Source organism: Saccopteryx leptura, chromosome 3 (genome assembly GCF_036850995.1).
Source record: "Saccopteryx leptura isolate mSacLep1 chromosome 3, mSacLep1_pri_phased_curated, whole genome shotgun sequence".
NCBI lineage: Eukaryota > Metazoa > Chordata > Mammalia > Chiroptera > Emballonuridae > Saccopteryx > Saccopteryx leptura.
In genome coordinates this window covers 371,600,297-371,606,400 of record NC_089505.1, presented here as the reverse complement: position 1 = coordinate 371,606,400, position 6,104 = coordinate 371,600,297, and positions in this window count along the sequence as shown.

The window sequence follows — 6,104 nt, the reverse complement described above, 5'->3', positions numbered from 1 at the left end:
TGGTCTGGAACTGTTGAACCCGGTTGCCTTGGGAACCGGCGGCAGGGCGTCCCTGGCGCCTGCGCCAGGCCGGGGGAGGCGGGGTCTGCAGCCCATCCCCGCCCAATCCAGGGCGGTTGGGGAGCATCTCCCGGCAGTTCCGCCTGCTGTGTACTTCCCCCGACCCCCCAGCCCCGGAGTAGGTACCCCTCTGCGCCCCCAGCCCCGGGGAGGCTCTGCCGCCTCCAGAACCCTCTCTGGCAACTCTGAGCCTATGCACAGAGGTGAGTATTATACAAAAGACTCAACAAGGAAAGCCATAGTCTTAATTAAGTACCATAAACCAAAGATCAACACATTTAAAAGGATTGACATCACACAGATTATGTCCTGTGATCCCACAAAGTTGAACTAGAAGTAAAGAACAGCCCTGGCCAGTTAGCTCAATCAGTTGCAGTGTTCTCCCAACTGCCAAGGATTTGAGCTCCGTTTCTGGTCAGGGCACAGATGGGAAGCAACCAAGGCATCCATAAACCAGGGGAACACCGAATGGCTGCTTCTCTCTCTCTCTCAAAGCAATAAATAAATGAAAATAAATAACTAAGATATTTGTAAACAAACCTCACCCGCCCCCCCCAAAAAAAAAGATTTGGAAATTAAACAACACACTTCTAAATAAATAATGTGTCAAAGAAGTCATGAGGGCCCTGGCAGAGCAGCTCAGTGGGTTGCAGGGGTCGTCAAACTTTTTATAAAAACCACCCACTTTTGCAGTGCTGGTCAACCTGGTCCCTACCGCCCACTAGTGGGCGGTCCAGCTTTCATGGTGGGCCAATCGCAGCGCTGTTTGGTTGGTGGGTAGTGACCAGATTGACCAGCACTGCAAAAGTGGGCGGTTTTTATAAAAAGTTTGAAGACCCCTGCCGGGCAGGGTCATCCTTCCCATAAGCCAAAGTCGGCCAGTTCAATCCCAGGTCAAGGCAAGAGTCAACTAACGGATGCATGAATAAGTGAAACAACAAATCAGTGTTTCTCTCTCTCTCTGCCTTCCTCTTTCTCTAAAATCAATTTTTTAAAAAAGTCGTGCTCTGGCCAGTGGCCGGGTGGATAGAATCTCCTCTTGGAATGCTGAGGTTGCCGGTTCGAGCCCCACATCAGGAGCCAATAAGAAGCAATCAATGGGTGCACAACTAAGTGGAACAAGGTGATGCTTCCCTCGCTCTCTCTTTCTCTCCCCTCTTTTCTCTCAAAAATCAATAGAAAAATAAATAAAAGTCATGAGAGAAATTATAAGTTATTTTGAACTGAATGAGAATGAAAACGATAACAGCTAAGAAAATTGTGGAATGCAGCCAAAGCGACCCTGAGAGGGAAATTTATCATTCTAAATGCCTATATTGGAAAAGTTTTAGTTTCCATCTTAACAAGCCAGAAAGGGAGAGAGAGAATTAAACTCAAAGTAGGTAGAAAGAATGAAATAATAAAGATAAGGAATCACTGAGATGGAAAGTGGACAAGCAAGAGAGAAAACCACTAAAAAGCTGGTCCTTTGAATAAATAAAAAAATGTAGCTGGACTGATTAAAATTAAAATCATTGTGTGTGTGTGTGTGTGTGTGTGTGTGTGGTAGAGACAGAGAGAGGGACAGACAGACAGGAAGGGAGAGAGATGAGAAGCATCAGTTCTTCGTTGCGGCTCCTTAGTTGTTCATTGACTGATTTTTCATATGCGCCTTGGCCTGGGTGCTACAGCAGACTGAGTGACTCCTTGCTCGAGCCAGTGACCTTGGGCTCAAGCTGGTGAGCCTTACTCAAACCAGATGAGCCCGCGCTCAAGCTGGCGAGCTCAAGGTCTCGAACCTGGGTCCTCCACATCCCAGTCCGACGCTCTACCCACTCACTGCACCACAACCTGATCAGGCTGGACTGATTAAAACTCAATGGGAGACAGCATATTCCTACCAAAGCCTTCAAACATTGAAAAGATAATGAGTGTTCACTATTTTAAGTGAGAGGAGGAGAGATAGTGAGAGACTCCTGCATGCACCCCAACCAGGATCCACCTGGCAACCCCCATCTGGGGCCCATGCTCAAATCAGCTGAGCTATCCTCAGAGCCTGAGGATGACCCTCTCTGACCAGCAAAAGTTAGCTCAGCTGGGACCAACTACACTATCTTCAGTGTCCTGTGGACTGGCTGCGAGAGAAGAAGACAGAGAGAAAGGGGGGAGGGAGGAGGAGAGAAGCAGATGGTTGCTTCTCTTGTGCCCTGACTGGGAATCAAACTTGGAACATCCATACTCCAGGCTGACACTCTATCCACTGAGCCAACCGGCCAGGGCCAAATGTTTATTATTAAAAACCTCACTCCAACATATTTGATAAAAACTTAGATAAAATGGTAAATTCGCCTGACCAGGCAGTGGCATAGTGGATAGAGCGTTAGACTGGGATGTGAAGGACCCAGGTTTGAAACCCCGAGGTCGTCAGCTTGAGCATGGGCTCATCTGGTATGAGCAAGGCTCACCAGCTTGAGCCCAAGGTCGCTGGGTTGAGCAAGGGGTCACTCGGTCTGCTGTAGCACCCCAGTCAAGGCATATAAGAGAAATCAATAAATGAACAACTAAGGTGCCACAACGAAGAATTGATGTTTCTCATCTCTCTCCCTTCCTGTCTGCCTGTCCCTGTCTGTCCCTCTCTGTCTGTCACACACAAAAAAAGGCAAATTATCAAACAGGTGGAAATATTCCTCAAATATTATACAGTGTGTCCGTAAAGTCATGGTGCACTTTTGACCGGTCACAGGAAAGCAACAAAAGACGATAGAAATGTGAAATCTGCACCAAACAAAAGGAAAACTCTCCCAGTTTCATACCTATTCAGTGCAGTTTGATGTGGGCTCACACACAGATTTTTTAGGGCTCCTTAGGTAGCTATCCCATATAGCCTCTACAGACTCATCACTGACTGATGGCCTACCAGAACGGGGTTTCTCCACCAAACTGCTGGTTTCCTTCAACTGCTTATCCCACCGAGTAATGTTATTCCTATGTGGTGGTGCTTCGTTATAAATGCGCCGATATTCACGTTGCACTTTGGTCACAGATTCGAATTTAGCAAGCCACAGAACACACTGAACTTTCCTCTGTACCATCCACATCTCGACTGGCATAGCCGTGGGCTGCTCCGCTGTATACACGGTGTTATGTCATCATCTGTGCATGCGTACATGCTGCCACATCATCCTACAGAAACTGGGAGGGTTTTCCTTTTATTTGGTGCCGAATTCACATTTCTATCATCTTTTTTTTTTTAAGGTTTTAATTTTATTATTTTTTTTATTTTATTTATTCATTTTAGAAAGGAGAGAGAAAGGGAGAGAGAGAGAGAAACAGAGGGAGAGAAGGGGGAGGAGCAGGAAGCATCAACTCCCATATGTGCCTTGACCAGGCAAGCCCAGGGTTTCGAACCAGCGACCTCAGCATTTCCAGGTCGACGCTTTATCCACTGTGCCAGCACAGGTCAGGCCTCTATCGTCTTTTGTTGCTTTCCTGTGACCAGTCAAAAGTGCACCATGACTTTACGGACACGCTGTACATGTGACACAGTGGATAGAGCGCTGACCTGGAACGCTGAGGTTGCTGGTTTGAAACCTTGGGCCTGCCTGGTCAAGGCACATACCACAAGTAATCAGTGAACAGCTAGAGTGAAGCAACTACTCTTTGTATCTCTTCCCCACTTGTAAAATCAGTAAATAAAATCTTTTTTAAAAGAAGCTATATGCCCACGAGTGCAAAGGGCAGAGTAGAAGGCTCAATGATCGAAGGAGGAAGGACTGACGGCTACTGGACAGACGGGAGGGAATGAGAGCTGGACTCGTTTCTGGAGGCTCCAAGGCCAGGAGCCGGGCTGTGATTGGAGCGCTCCCAACCCCTCCTTTCCCCACCTCCCCCCACGAACTCCAAGCCAGAGCAGGTCTCGATCCTGCCATTCTGCCACTGAGAATGTGCTCATGAAGCAGAATCATTCCAGTATAAGTGAGTTTCAGCAAAAAAGAATTCTGCAGTGAACAGAGTGAATTTCATTGCACTTAATAGTTAAATCAATTAGCAAATCAATTTTATTTATTTATTTATTTTAAATTTTTTTAATTCATTTTAGAGAGGAGAGAGAAAGGGAGAGAGAGAGAGAGAGAGGAGAGACAGAGAGAGAAGGTGGGGAGGAGCTGGAAGCATCAACTCCCATATGTGCCTTGACCAGGCAAGCCCAGGGTTTCGAACCGGCGACCTCAGCATTTCCAGGTCGACGCTTTATTCACTGCGCCACCACAGGTCAGGCAGCAAATCAATTTTAAAAATCAATTTTTAATGGACATTTGACTCATCTATTTGTTTTATTTATTTATTTAGTGCGCATGAGAGAGAGAGAGAGAGAGAGAGAGAGAGACAGATAGGAAGGGAGAAAGATGAAAAGCATCAACTTGTAGTTATGGCACTTTAGTTGTTCATTGACTACTTCTTGTTTGTGCCTTGACTGGGGCAGTGTCTCCAGCCACGCCATTGACCCTTTCCTCAAGCCACTGACCTTGGGCTCAAGCCAGTGACCATTGGGGCATGTCTATAATTCCACGCCCAAGCTGGTGACCCCACACTCAAGCTGGTGAGCCCACGCTCAAGCTGGTGAGCCCACGCTCAAGCCAGTGACCTTGGGGTTTCAAACCTGGGTCCTCAGCATCCCAGGCCAATGCTCTAGCCATTGTGCCACCACCTGGTCAGGCTATTTTAATTTTTTAATCTTGAAAGTATGTTTATTAAAGTTGGTGATGTGGGGCCCCGGCCAGTGGCTCAGTGGATACAGCGTCAGCCCAGAGTATGCACATCTGGGGTTCAGTTCCTGGTCGGGGCTTCTTCCCCTTCTTCCCCTCTTCCCCTCCCACAGCCAGTGGCTCAATTGGTTTGAGCCTGGCCCAGAGAATAGTTCCATTGGAGACCATCAGACTCAGGTCCTAAAAATAGCTTGGTAGTTGAGCATTGGCCCCAGCTGGAGTTTTCAAGTGGATCCCAGTAGTGGCACATGTGGGAATCTGTTTCACTATCTCCCCTTCTCTCACCTAAAAAAACAAACAAAAACAACAACAAAAAAAACTGCTGCTATGTGTTTTATCTTGGCCTCATTATTTCTACCAAGTCCCACTTTCCCTTGTTCAAATATCTTTGCAGATAGCAATCTTGTCAAAAAGGTTTTATTTTCTCATCAACTGTTAGTCAACAAGAAATTTGTTCATACACAGTAATAACCTTTGTCTTTCTTTTGACTGAGCGTGTTACGCATGAGATAAAAGGCGGGCCGTTTATTTAATTTTCGGCTGATCCATGGGCAGTATGGGAAGGCCTTGTCCAGAAGACGCAGAGTCAGGAGGAATGGGCAATGGCAGGTCAAACGCCCCCCAGTTGAAACAACCTCGCTGGCACCTGCAGCTTCACCAGCAGCAGCCTCCTTGTAACCTAGGGGACCAGACTCCCAGACTGCAGATTGTCCAGAGAAATGCATGGGCTCCGCCCTCCCGCCTGTCACAGTCCTTGTGTGTGGGCCCCACCCCTGCCCTTCCTCCCAGGGTCAAAGTCTGAGTAGATATCACAATCACAGTGTGTCCCCATCTGTGTCACAGTTGCCACTGCCCTTCCTGTCTCATGCACCGCCTCCCCCACCCTGCTAGGGGGTCCTCGTGTGCTCCTCCAGCACCCAAGCTGTCCTCTGCTCTGTCCTGCTCCCCGCATGGGCCGTGGACTTGGGTACCCAGGTCAGTCCAGGCGCTTGCCGGGGCCCCTCCCAGGAGGGCTCATTGGGGTTTTGTTTGTGGTGGCCTCTGAGATCATGCCTTTAGAGTTCGTAGTGAGGGTACCTGAGGAGGTGTGCTCCGCTGGGCACGCCCTCACGGCCATCTCTCAGGGGCATCCCTGAGTCAGCCTGCAGAGGTGGGTGTGGACAGTGCTACCGCGGCCTGCACGGGGCCCTGGACTCTGGGCATCTTTCTTGTTGTCACCCTCTAACTCACAAACAGAAGTAGGGGAGCCCCTGAGGAGAGGGGGTGCAGGCCATCCTGAACCACACCCCAAGCCCCAACCTT